Source organism: Prinia subflava, chromosome Z (assembly GCF_021018805.1).
Source record: "Prinia subflava isolate CZ2003 ecotype Zambia chromosome Z, Cam_Psub_1.2, whole genome shotgun sequence".
In the NCBI taxonomy this organism is placed as follows: Eukaryota; Metazoa; Chordata; class Aves; order Passeriformes; family Cisticolidae; genus Prinia; species Prinia subflava.
The window spans coordinates 57,500,259-57,514,729 of NC_086283.1; positions in this window are offsets into that span (position 1 = coordinate 57,500,259).

Below are 14,471 nucleotides of genomic sequence, written 5' to 3' on the forward strand. Positions count from 1 at the left end.
TGCTATTAAATCAGGTTGAAAGTTTGATGAGTATATGCTACACTTGTCCTTACACCTGAGCGCATGTGCTTGCCATGGAAAGCTCAGCTAAACACTTGAAAGTTCCTCAGCCAAGGCTGCCAAAGGATGAGGATTTTTTAGGAGGTCTGTTTTACTGTTGTAATTTTGAGTAGATTTTCCACTTCCAGCTGTCAGCCAAACAGAAAACTGCCTGTTAGTGACCCATACTGAAAACTACGTTGGCATTTGTTCCATGGAGACAGAGCTACAAGTCTTACTGTCCCTGTTTCTTTGAGATGGTGTGTCCTAGTAGGTTGCCTTCTTCCCTGTTGTGTGTACTGTGTTTTTAAATTGGGGAAAATGCTGCTGAATTTCATTCAATCTGATTCACTCAGTCTATGGACCCATAGAGGTTTAGAGCAGAGGTGGGTCTTGAGGTCCTGCTCTCATGTGGACAGCACACCATTAGACACTGTGCTAAGTAGAGGTGCTTTCTGTAAGTTGGGCATGTTTTTCATTCAGGGCATGAGAAGCCTATCCAAATAATAAATAATTAATCCTGCAAAACCAGGAAAAAAGAGCAGAGGTTTAGGGTTGAATTTCATATTCTATAACTGTCTCTGGTCTGCTATATATCTCATATTCTATAACTGCTTCTGTCTCTTGGTATGCCCCTGCTCTGTACTATGCTGCCATGTGAGATGTTTGTTGCCTTGGCATCCACATAAAAATCTATCACAGGTACATTTTGTTTGTGCCTAAGTAATCTCAGATCTTGCCCATGAGGATTTCTATCTCAACCTTCATGTCAAATGTTAGTGCTGCTGTATTGAGTAGGTGAAATCAAAGGGTGTAGCAAGTTAGGGAATAATAAAAAGGGTCCTTCTAAAGTAAGTTTCTAATTGCATAATGTACTCTCATTTGTAATGTATGGCCTTGTCAGAGGACATCTGAATATTTTGTCTCTCTTTTTTTGTGCTAATGCTAGACAGAAGACACAAGAATTATGAGAAGACTAAACAATACATCCAGAAATAAAGGTCAAGGGTATTTTGATTACTGAGACTGAGGATAGACTGAGGAAGATATGAAACTTTATTTATTTTGAAACAGGATGATATTTCCTGTATTAGGTATGACTAGAGAAACACATATGGCTGGAGTTTGAGTGATAGCAAATGAGAGTTAGGAAAAATTTGCCAAAGTGAATGGGGAGGGGATTTATGAAACCTCTGCTAGGAGGCCTCTGAAGGCAGGCCAACACCTGTAGGGACTGTTTTTTGCACAGCTAGTCCTGCCTGGGGAAAGGGAAGGACAATGAAAAGGTAGCTGCTTTCAAGGCAGCTTGTCTTGGCCTTAATAGATGTGAGACCAAAGAAGCTTGATTTGACCAAGCCTTTATTGCTCATGGTGTTTCTGGCACATTACCTGTATGCATCAGCTGGCAGACCTGACCAGCTTACCTTTCCCCAGGAATTTTACTAAATAGCAGTGTTTAAAGTCCATGGATAACAATATGGCTGCACCTTTTTCAGGACACCTTAATGATTATTTACTATAATAGTCCATTTTATTGGCAAAACTCCTTGTTTGTCCGATATTTTCCAAGCAGAGGACTGTTTCTCGTGATTAACAGATGATTAATTAGTGGGAGAGAAGGAGAGGGGAAAGGAACATAATTGATAATATTGAGTCCATTGCTCATTGCTGGCAGGTAACTAATGGGGAACCATGGGTGTATCGGGTGTTAGTAATAGCTTGGCTAGAATGTTTCATGGAAAGCTGTTCAGCTTCACAAGAGCATATGCTGTGCTTCACAGTCAAAAATTGTTTTCTACCCCTTCCCCCTTTTGCCTTCATTCTGGAAACTCATTTCTTCTTTTACCAAAATGGGGATGCAGCAAAACCTGAAAACAATCCACACTTTATACAGAGCAGTCAAGTACTACTGAGTAAACCATCTTTTTCAGGAATAGGCTTCCCATCATTCCATGGGATGAGTCCTTGCTCTCCAGAGCAGAAAGTCACATTTTTGTCCTTCCTGGTGAATGTTCTTCACCATCTAGTTGCCAGGGCTTGGTGCTGTCTGATGTGGTTGCTATTGACGTGTGGGCTCTAAGGAGTGTCACGGTAATCCGTTTAATGCAAGTTGACCTGAAATATGCCTCATCAGTTTGCTAGGTTATGACAGTTTATGTTTTCACCCCATACGTGGTCTTCAGCATCCAAACAACCTGACCTGAAGCTGCTCTAGTTTCATTTCTCTTTTCCTTGCAGGATTTGCCTGTTTTGTTCATTACCCCCCTACTTACTTTCTGTTCTCTGTAAGGACCAAAATGAAGATCACAAAACAAATTAGGATGAATCACTTGCTTATATACTGCAACAGTTCACAACTTACCCCTGAATATTGCTTCCAGCCAACTCCTTAATGCTCTTGCATCTCACAGGCCATGCATGAGGAAGGAAGGTAGATGTGTCTGGCATTAAAGGGCCAAGTTCCTCATGCAGAAACCTGAGGAAGACAGTTGAGTACAGCTCTGTGCTTGTGCCTCCTGTCCACACAAGGAGCTAGGCATCTTGGATCTGCTGCTTTTTCCAAAAAAGAGTGCAGGACTTGAAGTCCAGCAGACTTTTCCTATACACCTATATCTTCCCTTATTGCCTCCTGGTTTGGTAGCTGCAGGTAGAGAGTGAAGCACCAGAAGAAGCAAGGCATCATACGGACCTCCCAGTTAGGCAGGCTGTGTTTGTGCCTGGGAGAAGAGCCCACATACTAAGGAGATGTTGCATTCAGTTTCAGTCACATCTGGAGAGACTGGTTTTCTCTTGTCACTGAGGTTGTCAGGTACAAGTCTTTTCTTGATGAAAAACCAAGCACTGCTTTGAAAATAATCTCTGTGGTGCTAACCTCTATTTACATATAGGTATTTTGAGCCCCTGGGGTTCTCGTTCTCATGGTTTCTTTCACAGCTCCCACAAGCAAAGATTGTCTCAGTATGAAAAGAAGAAGAGAAAACTCACTAAAGATATTGCAACTGCAAGAACCCTAGGAAAGAAACCAACCATGTAAGACACTTGATTAAAACCACAAGGACTGGTGGTTTTAAAACATGGTGCCAACAAAGCCGCTTCTCTGGAAATTCCATGAATTTCCCATTCTGAGCTGCTGGGCAAACCCTTCCCTGGATTCAGATTTTCACTTTTGATTCACCTTGCTCAGAAGAAACAAGTTATTGATGATAATTTTTTACAGATGTTAGATGAGCAGAATTAGCCACACAGCCCCAGCAGGACTTCTCCTGTCCTACCTCCTGCTCTACTGTGGGCTGCTGCCCTCAGTGACTTCCTTAGTGACTCACAGGGGCACTGCAGATGCTGTGGTAGATCTGGGTCAAAGGGGTGTAGGGGATGGCTGAAACATCTCATAATCCACAATTGTTGGTGTCTCATTGCCAGGAATGGAAGAAGGAAGTAGGGAGATCTTTACCCTTTCAAAGAAAGAGGGAGTCGGGAGACCACTAGCTGGCCAGGAAATCAATAAACAACAGCCCTCAGTAAGGTATGAGCAGTAGTCAGATCAGATCCTAACAGAGGCCCATAATGATCCCATGAGGAGTGTGAGGCAAACAAAAAGCAAGGCCAGGATGAAGTTGCAGGCTGGGCATTGGCCCTCAGCATCAGTGGGTCAATGGAGTGGAGCTGCAGCAAAGCCAGGTGTGCCCCATTGTTCCCTCAGCACTGCAGGGCAGCTTTACTGTACACTGGAGAGGAAAGCCAATCCCTGGGGCCAGGGCTGAGCTAGAGGTGGCAGCTGGCCCTCCACCCCTGTGAGTTGATGGGGTTGTCCTCACACTGTGGTCCGTTGTGTTGCTGCAGGGCTTTCCAACTTTTTTGAGGATCATTTGCTTCTCAAGGGTGTCTGTTGCTTCTTTGAGCTGCTGCAGATAAAGTGACCACAGCCCAGCAGAAATCAACTGGTTGCACAACTCTTTCCAGAGAAGCTTAACATGAGCTTGCTTCTGTTCTTGTGTTCTGTTTGCTTCAGCCAGTCACTACCCAGTGACTCCTGGGTAATCTTGATCTTGATAAAGATGATGGCAGGTAAGCAGATACTGCATCGCCCAAGCTGTCCCTGACATTATGGGAAGATTAAGGAATAGACCCAGGACCGGTGGACTCCTCTGGATAGTACCCCTATACACAGATGTCTCACCTGACTCCTTGTAGGTATCTGCCATAATTTATTTTTCAATCTGTGCTTTCTGTACTTAAGTTCTGTACTTCTGTACTTTTTCTTAAGTACTTAAGCTTTCTTGGAAGGGATGTGTTCTTTAATCTCCATTGGGGTACTGCCCTAATTAGAGCAAGCCACTTCTTCATACAGCATGTGAAAAACCACAACAGGAAGATCCTAAAGGGTTAAATTTTATCAAGTACCAAAATTTAGCAAAAATAAAATAATCCAAATGGGAAAAGGGAATCAACTTGGGGATTAGTCACTACTGAGTAGGATTTACAGAGGAGTAAAAGTAGCGTAAAAATGTAAACTAGCTTTGCATCCACCCACCATACCATGTTTGCTTGCTGAGAAACACCAAGCAAGAACGAGTAGGCACATCATCTGATATACTGCAGCAAAGGTCCATGGGTCAAAATAATCTAGCAAAAGAATGACATGTCAGACAGCAGGTGTACATGCCTGAGCTGGAAAAGACCTACTTACAAACACAGAGCACACCAGTCATTGGCCATCAAGGGGTACCACAGCCTTTGCCCAGAGCTCTGCCTGCAGATCTTGGTATTGCCCATGGGCTATTTCTTGAGAGATGTTTCACAGGGACAGTTGCAATCTAAATTATTTTCCACCCAAAGCTGTACTCTACTTCTTCCTGTTGGCACCAGAAAAATCATATACTTGCCCATGGACAGTACTATGGCAATGGCGAGGTTGTGGACACATGTGCTCCCCCACAGATGACTCCTTTTCTTCTGATATGGCCCTTTGCAGTAAGGAATGCAGATTAAACCCCCTGTGTCTTAAGTGCATTCTCCTGCCCTTCTCTGAAAGCCCACTCTCACTAAGCCCCAGTCTCTTCCCAGTAAAAGGCAGCAGCTTTGCACATTGCTAGTGCACAAGGTTTGACACTGTGCACAAGGATGATGATTCATTTGGCAGGATATATTTCATTCCTCACTGTCCAAAGACCTTTTATTTTCCGGGCAAATGTAGTCTGATAAAGAGATTTCAGTATCTTGGCTGCTCGTGGTCTAACCTGTATCTCTTCCCATTGTCTTAAGAAGTACCTCTTTTTTTCTTCTGACAGCATCAGCACTGCTAAATCAAACCAACCTGACACTCTGCTTACAGCCCCAGCCTTGGGAGTCACATGAGCATGGAGAAGTCCTGGTTTATACTAACCTTTCTTCACAACGAATTCATATTTCCTGAGAAAAATTCGGTATCAGGGACCCCATACTTACAGCCTTATATGCCAAAAAAAAAAAGGAACATGAAAAAACCAGCTGCTGAACTCATGTCTTGCTAGGTTTTATATTTCTGAAGCAGGTTATGCTTTTGTAGGACTTGAGTTCGATTAGCTTTTGAAGGTATGGTTTGTCAGTCCCAGCTTCTCTTTTCCCCCTTCCCCCCTACTACTACCCATAAGTCTGTTTCTTCTCCCTTTTGTCTTGCTTCCTTCCAAGCTGCCTTTTCCTCTCCCCTTTGCATGACTGGGGGAGTCTGTGCTTGCTTACTGCTATACTGTATTTACCTGCATGTTTAGTGTGACACCTCTTCACAGAAGGTGATGGAAGGATAAGGGAGGTCCTTCCTCTTAAGACCCCAGCAGTGGTGCTACAAAAGTAAAAAACATAGGCTCCAGAAAATGTGTGAAGTTTTAGATACATATTCCCCCTAATTTAAAAAATATAATTATGCCAAGCCATCTGTTGCTAATGTAAAAAAAGATGTAAATAGATGATACATAGTGTACAGAGTGTCACATGAGTGCTCCATCTGCTATCAAGAAAGTTACCGCTCCCCAGCAACAACACTGGTGCTGAAGTGCAATCCAGCATTTGGCGCAGCCCTAGACTTTCCAAAGGCATAGCCAGATCCAAAGGCTGACCCAAAAGAAAACTCAGGAGTGCATTGGTAGATCTCTGTATATCAAATTTTCATCTCTGCTTTTCTGGCAAGCAGCAATAGTGGCTTCGTTGAGGACAGGGTAAGTTGTACCTTTACACTCTTATTTCAGACTCTTTGCAAGCTCAGGGATCTTGCTCTCCTCACTCGTATTTCCAAGCTTTACCTGGAAGACAGGAGTCTAACAAGCTGTGTCTCTCTACCTAACAACATCAGAATGTGCCCACAATGTCAGAGTTATTGGGCAATGAATTAGTACATGAAATGCAGCTCTGATGAACATGAGGTAGTGGGCATGGGGCAACAGCAATCCTTTCCATGGGTGCTGACTGATGAACTGCATATCAGCTGTTGCCACTCAGGAAGAGACCCAAGAGCTGCTATGAATGTTTTGGTGTGCTCAGCAGTGGTTAGAAAATGAAATAAAAGGTTGAGAATTATGAGAGAGGTAAGAAAGGTGATTTAATCCTCTGGTGCATATGACCGGAGAATTCTCACTCTTCTTCACCATGAGGTGAGCCCCACTAGCCTCCACCTAATTCTGGTGTCCCCATCTCAAGATGGGTGCAGTGACAGGACAGGGCAGACTCCGGAAAGCTGGAAGTAGAGCATAGTTCTCTGCCCGGACACAGCAAAGATACTAGGATCCTTAACCTACTAAACAGGGGAGGTATGGTAAAGATCTTAAAAAAACAGGACTCTGGTGGGAAATGTGACAGGAAAACCACTATTCACCTGGTTTGATGTCACCAGGTGTGGGTGACACCACAGGGAATTAGCAGAGAACAGTTTCTAAATTCAGGGGAAGGATGAGCTGCTTCACAAGATGAATGGTTACGCTCTGCTGACAGTACTGGCAGTGTTAAGAGTTTGTACAGTTCCCCAAAGCTTCTAAACAAACCTGTGGCACTAGTTCCATAAGAACTGATAAACATGGAAGCCCCAGAACACCCTTTCCCTCCAAAAGTTCCCAAATGCTTGTCAGCAGTAGATGGAGGAAGATCTTCTCTCATGCCATACCCTTCTCCACGGTGTCTGCTGCTGTCAGCCAGGGAGCTGTGTCAAATGGCTCCACAGCCTCACCAGCCTTGAACAAGCTTTGCAGAACCTGATACCATGTTTCCAGCTTGCAACAGGTTTGGGACAAAAAGGGAGTGCAAAACAATCCTGTAGGAAGCACTGATCAATTTAGAAAACAATCTTCATTCCCATGGTACCAATCAGCCCTTCTTCCCAGGTTTCTCTTTGATGAGTGTGAGTTAGATGCTTTTGAAGGGCAGGCTTTTCCCCTGGGGACAGAGCCCCTGCATGAAGCCCAGAGACAGGGAGAAGAGCAACAACACAGAGAGCAGGGCAGGTCATGGTGGCTGGCCCCTTCACTCAGGCTACCCGCCCCCCGTCTGGTCTTCCCCTGCCCACAGCAGTTACTGAAGGAAGGAAACATTATCCAGTGCAGGGACGGAAGGTGAACCATTCCTCAGGGACGTGATTGAGCATTCCTCTTTCTTTTCAGGTGTTGGAGTGCATCATCCAACACTTCATTTCCAAAGAAGCCATGAGGCTTCACTTGAAGGGTAGAGCAGTACATGAGCAGTTTTTCACCTCTGAACCTGAAGGTGAGGTGATGTCTGACTCAACAAGGATTTTTCACAGCAAAAAGGTGAGTGGAAGAAACCTCAAGAGAAACCATCCAAAGCCTTCTGAGAGAGGGGCAGTGGGGTGAAAGGGGAAGCCCTTGTGATCTCTGCCTTGCCAGGGCTTCTTGCTCCAGTGATGCTGTGGAAGACACAGTTACAACAAAAGTTCTACTTCTAGGGCCAAGGCAGCTGTTACCACCTCCCCTGTGCTACCATATCTGTCTGAGAAAGCAAGAAACATGGGTTTTGTAAACAGCAAAACCAGGTACAAAAAAAAAAAAATATTATGTCACCAATTCGGCACCAACCCAAACATCTGTCTGGTCCAGACAGTGCCTGAGTTTTGCTACTGCTCAGAATAAACTATCACAAAAAATATTTTCTGCCTTCTAAAATCTGATTCCTTAAAAGTAAGGGGCTCTAATTCTGCCTTTGGTAGGAAGGGCATGGTCTGTTCTTGCATCTTGCTCTTGCATACTTATCAGGTAACAAAGGTTCCCAACTGAGTGGATCCTGAAAAACCTAATACCACAGATCCAGCAGGAGGTAAATGCAGTTTGTTTGACCATGCAAACTATGAAGTTTGGAAGTTCAAGATGGGATCAGGAGCTGGTCCCAGCTGTGTTTGCCCCCTACCACCATCTCCCCAGCCAAAGCTCAGCTTCTGCAGATGTGGAGCAAGAGAGACAGCACAGAAAAGCCTTAAGCCTCCCTGTCCCTGCCTGGAAAGCCACTTTGCAGTGGTACAAGCCAGCAGATGAGAGGCAGGTGAGCTATCAGTGCTCAGAGGACATTTAGGCACATGCAGAGTGGCTGTAACAGGCCCCCTCTTGTTTTTCACCTTTTAAAGCTTCTTGAGAGGCCTGAATGGCCCTGATCTTGCATTATGTCCTTTGCACTGCTGAGCAAACAAGCAGGGCCTTGTCTCCACTAGACTCCTCCACCCTTTGTTGGCTGCCTTTCAGTTATCTGCCTTAGTGCATTGCAGGCAAATATTTGCTCTGTGGTCTCAGACACTACCTCACTCCTGCTTGCCTAGGTTCTCACTTCAGTGCCTTGAACATTGTGCTTACTCCACCCACACCCTAGGGTGACCAAGTCACAATGACACAGCTTTGTGTGCACTGCTGTCCTTCGTGTCCTCCTCCCCTGGCACTGGCGAACATGCAGGTCAGAGATGTCCAGGCTGCCAGACCCACCTGCAGTCTTTAAAAAGTGTGTCCTTGCTGGGGAGTGTACCAGCCATGTCCAGCCCACCATTAAGCACCAGGAGATGAAGAGAGGGGGCAGATCCTATGCCTGCTTTCTGTGAGCCTCTGTAAATGCTAAGTTCCTGTGTCTAAATTTGCAGTGACTACAGTCTGCTGCAAGTCCAGATGCATAGAGGCTTGATGTTTCATTTTTTTTCACCCACTTGCAGGTGCCTTGCAAGCAGAGCAGTCACTTGGGAGGGCTGCGTTTAATTATGTGTGTAGTCTTTTATGGGCTGAGTTCCCATAAGGACATATAAACTACATAAAATCATTTGTTGTGACCACGGGGAGTGCTATGCAAGAAACAGCCTGGAAGGCCACCTAGGTCTCCTCCTCTAGGGAAAACTGTCCAGTTAAGGCAGATGCAGGTTCATTCTTCTGGTGATGCTCTCAGTGCTGTGCCCAATTTGGCTAGGTACCACGTATTCTCCCTGGGAAAGCCCTGACTTAGACAATAAGGAGAAAGAATAAAATGAAGTTTCCTGTTGTGTTCTGTTCTTTTTACTTTTTTTTTTTCACCTCTTCTAAGCACACAGCCCAAAAAGCTCAAAAGTGCTGCCAGACCCTTTATGTTACAGCAATGGGGCAAAGACCCCTGAAGTGCTCTCTGTGTGTCCTGATAGCAAAGATGGCCCGTTCTGCATCTGGAGAAGTTTAGGCAGGACTAACACCAGTGCCAAGGTAGCTCATGAGCACTGTTAGAGTGAAGTAGCAGCTTTGCAGATGGCCCACATGGTATTAATTGGGGAGGTACCAGGGAAGGGCCACACACCAAAGGGTCAGGCTGCAGCTGTTGTACCAGTTTCAAGGCACATTCTGCTGTGGGATGCCTGCTCCAGGGAGGCACTGCTGCTGCTGCAGTGGCATGGAGCAGTCAGAAACAGTACAAAATTGTACATATGATCCACTAGCCCAGCTGCCAGCACCACAGTGACCAGCTCCAACAGCCATGGATCTATCCAAGATGGTGGGATTGCCTTCCTGGAGCTTCTTGCAAGGCTGGTGTGTGCAGAGAGAAATTAAGTATGTGGTTTTGATGAAGAAACACCAGCATAAAATTTGACAAGTTCTTCCCTTCAAGCAATTTGTCTTTCTTTCTAGCCAGAACATTCACTTCGCACAAAGCCAACAGAGAAAAACAGAAAGTCTCTCTTGGTATTGGCTGTCAAAACTCAAGTAGCAATGTTAATTTTGAAAGTAGAAGGGAAAGGGAGTGAGGTCAGGAGGCAATTACCCATTGATCCCAGCTGCATGGCACAAGGCAGACACTCCCCTGGGCCTCACTTTGCAAGCCTGTCATTTCCAGAAATGACAATGAGTCACATTTGCCCCATGTCTCACTTAAAGAAACTGAAAGAACTAACTGGTAAGGCACTGGGAAAGGCTTGTTGTGAGTCATGCTGTCAGAGCCACAGCTGCACAGGCACAGGGAAGCCCACATGGCTTCCCAAAAACTGCAGCGCATGGGCAAAAATGTCCCTTAAAATCTCCAGAATCTGCAATCAGTGAGACTCAAGCACCTTCAGAAAGGCAAGATATCCAAGGGGGATACTGAGGGTTCAAGATGATCAGTGGCATAATGAAATGTCCAGTCATTTGTACAGCTGGTTTTGGCTGGGTTTTTTTTTTAACCCATAGTGAGTGCTCTCAAGTGGCCTGGAAACAGGCATCTGAATAGTCATTAAGAAAGCATTTTGTCCAACACTCACAGGTGCACAGTAACTGAAACATTACAGGTGAAAAGGGAGAGTTGTTAATTTCCTGAGATCAACCAAGCAGGCCAGCACATGGAGTTAAATCTCCATTGCTTCTCAAAAGGTTACAGCAATGAGAGAAAGACATTGAATACATTCCTTTCCAGTCAGCTCCTACTTAATCTGAACTGCAAATGCTGGAGAGCCTTGGCCTGTGGCAAAACATCAAAGGTAATCTGGCACCTTTGCTGTGCTTTCTTAATTGCCTTCAAGTTTTGGATTTTCTAAAGTGTGTTTTAGGGAATAGCAACAAGTCTCCCCATGCCAGTGTTTTGCCCCTAAGTATTTACATTAGTCTCAATTTTGTGTAATTTTGTGACTGGGATTTTCCTTCATTTTCTCCCCTATTTAAGCCTGCTACAGACAGAACCCAAAAAGAAGGGAGATCCAAAACCTCCTTAGAACCAAGGGGCAAACCCACAAAGCCCACGCAGTTTTCAAGGCCACATTCTTGCTGTGGCTATTCCCCAGGGAAGCAAGGCTGTGCTGAACCTGCAGGCTCATGACACGCACCTGAGGCAAAGGCTCCCTCCCTGCTGCAGCTGCAGTTGTCGGTCAGCTTATTAGTTCACTGAACTGAGATCTTCTGCTTTTGTACACTGACAGGTGAAACTGTGGAGGATAACATGGTATGCACTCTCTCTGTCCTCTCTTCAGGAGGGTGGATTCAGTTTGCTGCACAGCGAAGTGCCCACACACACCTGGGCAGGGAAGGCAAAGGGAGAGGGAGGGGAGCTGGGAAGGCTGCCAGCTGCAGCCTGAGGGAGCAGATGGAGATGCAATGTTAGGGTTAGAGAAATGCAGTGAGTGGGAGGCACCAAAGGAGAGCTCAGACACAGAGAAAGGGTGGAAAGGAAGAAAAAGTTCTCTTTGCAACTGTCTGTAAGCATCAGGAATTCCAGAGCATTGGGAAATTGCATTTGGTTTGTATGGCAAGGTTCTGGTAACGGGGGCACTACAGAGATGGCTTCTGTGAGGAGCTACAGAAACCTCTCCCATGTCTGACAGAGCCAATGCCAGATGGTTCCAGGACAGATCTGCTGCTGGCCAAGGGCAAGCCACTCAGAGATGGTAGTAATGACTCTGTGATAATATCTTGAAACAGGAAGAAAAGTTACTGCAAAGAATTAACTGTGGCCAGAGAAGAGAGGAGTGAGAACCTGTGAGAGGAACAGTTGGGTTCCTCTCATATATTCTGCAGACACCAGGAGAAGCTGAGGGAGGACGTGCTCCAGGTGCCAGGACTGAGATTCCCCACGCTGGAACAAGTGGGTGCCTGAGAGGAGGCTGATCCCACGGGAGGCCCCTGCTGGAGCAGGGTTCTGGCAGGGACCTGCAGACCAAAGAGAGAAGAGTCCATGCTGGAGCAGGTTTCTAGTAGAACTAGACCCAGAGTAGAGCAGAAGAAGGACACCTCTCCCTGAGGAGTAAGCAGCAGCAGAAATAACATGTGATGGACCCAACATAACCCCCACTCCCCATCTCCTTGCACCACTGGTGGGAGGAGGTAGAGAATTGGGAATAAAGTTTAGCCTGGGAGGGCAGGAGGGGTAGGGAGAAGGTGTTTTTAGGATTTGTTTTACATATTCTCTAGCTCTGATTTTGACTGGTAGTAAATTCAACCCAAGTGAAGTCTGTTTTGCTCATGATGGCAAGCAGTGAGTGATTTCTCTCTGTCGTTATCTCAGCTCCTGAGCCTCTCCTTATCTTTTCTCTCCCCTGTCCATTTGTGGGGGAAAGTGATAGAGCAGTGTTGGTGGGCACCTGGCATCCAGTCAGGGCCAACCCACCACAGAGGTCCAGCTGTTTGATGAGGAATAGAGTAAGACACAGGCATGGTGTAGAGCACAGGCCAGGAGTAGCTGGAGGCCTCTTTCAGGGGTAAGATCTGCTTAAGGCCTCTCAAGCAGATGTAATAGTTGCAGACAAAAACCCATTTCATATTCCTTTCAGGTGGGCCCTGTAGCTCAGGGCCGTGGATGACTGAGCTGTTTGATATCCTGCTCCCTATGGAAACTGGACCTGTTCTACCAGATCCAAAGGAAAAAACTTATTTGATTAAAGGAAACAAACACACAAAAATGACCAAGAAAATAAGCGAAGCATGAACACTCGATCCCAGACATATCTGCCTCAGGTAGTGTGGTGTTCAGAGCTGCTGCTGGGTTGGAGGTTACGTGATGCTATGGCTGCAGATGCCAGGTCAGAGCAGAACAGGAGCCCTTTTAACTCAAAAGTATGGCTCAGAGAATGGCCAACTCCAGGTGCCTCCAGAGATTACAAAAAGCTACAAGGTGATGGTCAGAAACTAACTGTGGCTGCCCTATTTGTCTTCTCCTGAATCTCCTGGTAATTGGATACCTGAATAATGAGCTTTGAGACACCCTCCAGAATTCAGCCATTATGATGCACTACACCAGTCACTAACTCTCCACCTGCCCTTCAGCTAGGTCTTTCTGGGGCTGACATTTGAGAGTTGTATCAAGAATGACGACGACATGAGTTTCAGATTTGGCAGAATGGCTCAAATGATGAAACATCTGCCCAAATCTTGTAATTTACACTTCCTGACCTAATTTACAGTTGGTGGGGGGAAACCCAATGTAATTTGCATGTCATATCTTCCACTTTGCTATGTCACACCAGAGAAAGGGAAAACTTAGAAACTAATTTAATGGAGCCAGCTATAGATGAAATAGAAAGTAACCAGCTCACATCAGGACAAGTGAGAGAAGTTCACAGTTTTTATGTGTCACCTGGTATTTGACTTCTGACAACCGATGCAGCTGCCAGATCTAGCTGAATGGCCTATGCCAGAATCTCAGTCACCCTGGCTGAAGGAAAAGAATTAATAGGCTGCAAGAGCACCAAAGGGCCTTTGCCTTCTTTAGTCTGGAAGATGTGCAGGGCCCAGGAATAAATTTCGAGTTGCTGTTCTATGTTAGACTGGTGGTTTTGTGCAAGGGCCATGTCTGTTTCTCTCTTGCAAGGAGATAGAGAGCAAGAAGAAAGGGATATTCTCAGAATTAAAAAGAAAACCTGAATACAATCCTGCAAGTTATTCAACCAGTGCAAAGCACTCACTTTTATTCCACACCTCTGGACGATAAAGCACAATCAGTCTCAATTATCTCCTTCCTGAGCACTTCTCAAGGAACCATACTGAGGCACTCAGAACTAGAGGAACTTAAAGGTTAAGGGGAACAAGTAGACTGGTTCCTATACCACATATTCAAAACACTTTTCCTATGCTCTTAAGGTTCAAGTTGACATAGAAAATTAATAGTACCGTCAAACATCTATCAAATCATTAAAGGCACACACCATTTTGTTGTTGTACTTCCCCTCTGCAATTGATTTGGAAAGCACGAAGATTATTGCAACCGTGCTACAGACTCTCCCATGAAGAAATCTGTCTTTAGTGGAAATCTGCAAGGAATGATCTGACTTGCATGTGTGAAACACAGCCTGAAGCCATGCACAACATGGAGACTAAAAAGCATTAAACAACTCCCACAGCACTGAAGAAGGCATGGTTCATATTTAGAAGTCACAATAGTCCTACACCAAACTGATTATTGGTCATAAACCAAAGTGCCGACATACAACAGCTCCAACAGTGTGCTCACAGCTTCCTTCCCCTCCCCTTCCCTCCCCTCCCCCAGCTTTGTCATGCCTT